The sequence below is a fragment of the Pteropus medius genome, unplaced genomic scaffold (assembly GCF_902729225.1).
Source record: "Pteropus medius unplaced genomic scaffold, Ma_sr-lr_union100, whole genome shotgun sequence".
NCBI classification, from domain to species: Eukaryota; Metazoa; Chordata; class Mammalia; order Chiroptera; family Pteropodidae; genus Pteropus; species Pteropus medius.
The window spans coordinates 11,462,208-11,463,143 of record NW_024347788.1 but is presented as its reverse complement, the minus strand read 5'-3'; the positions used below and the strand labels follow the sequence as shown (position 1 = coordinate 11,463,143).

The 936-nt window shown below is 51.1% G+C and overlaps 1 non-coding gene across 1 annotated transcript; it reads right to left on the bottom strand.

Annotated features, from left to right (window-relative positions):
• Positions 1 to 565: 565 nt before the first annotated feature.
• Positions 566 to 684, bottom strand: LOC120614584 (5S ribosomal RNA). Its single transcript, XR_005656009.1, has one exon. It is a non-coding gene; the product is annotated as a 5S ribosomal RNA (ribosomal RNA).
• Between the last annotated feature and the right edge of the window lie 252 nt (positions 685 to 936).

Genomic DNA, 936 nt, shown 5'->3' with positions numbered 1-936 from the left:
GTGAGGAGGAAGAGGGGGCGTGTACGGAAACTCTGCCCTTTCTGTTCAAGTTTTCTGTCAACCTAAACATTCTCTAACCGATTATCCGGGCATAAAAATAAAACGGCATCTCCCGAGACATGTTGCCCAGTTGCCTATCGCGCGTTCACCAGCCTCCATTCTACGACACAATAACGATTGAAGCCTGGTGGCGCTAGTGACATCTGGGGAGAACGACTCCGTCCTGAAAATAAGCAGCACGATAGCTTACAGATGATGAGACTTCGCGACGGTGAGCGAAAAGTTGTGTCATGTGAGAAAGGAAGCGGCGAGGGCTGCGTGGAGCTGCTCGGCGCGCCACGCCGGGCGCCAGGAAAACTCCCAAGGGACGTCAGAAACCTCGCCCCGGCCGGAGCGGACCGGGGTCCACAAACGCCTGAACACGTGCAGGATCGGCTATGGTGTGGACGTATTCCTATTTATTTATTTTTTTTTAGGCGAGGCACCCCTTGGTTGGCCTCACAGATTGCAAGGACCTTGTCAGCTTACAAGCCCTTATTTTTTTCCTTTACATTTTTATTTTTTACGCCTACAGCACCTGGTCTTCCTAGGTGGTCTCCCATCCAAGTACTAACCAGGCCCAACCCTGCTGAGCTTCCGAGATCACATGGGATCGGGCTCGTTCAGGGTGGCGTGGCCGTAGACTATTCTTTCTTGCTAGTAGGAAAATGCGTGGCTGTTTTGCATGAGCCACATTCCCACATTTGACGAAAGAGTTTACTCCGGGCTGTCGCACGAGCTCTGCTTCCTTTCTTTCTTCCTGACTCTGTCTTTCCTGAGCACCTGCCATTGCTCTGCCGTCTTGGTCGCTTCCCTTGATCCCTTACCGATGACTCCCAACACCTTTGCTTAATTCTATTTAAAGCAGAGTAAACCACCCCTTTAATTTTTCTAACA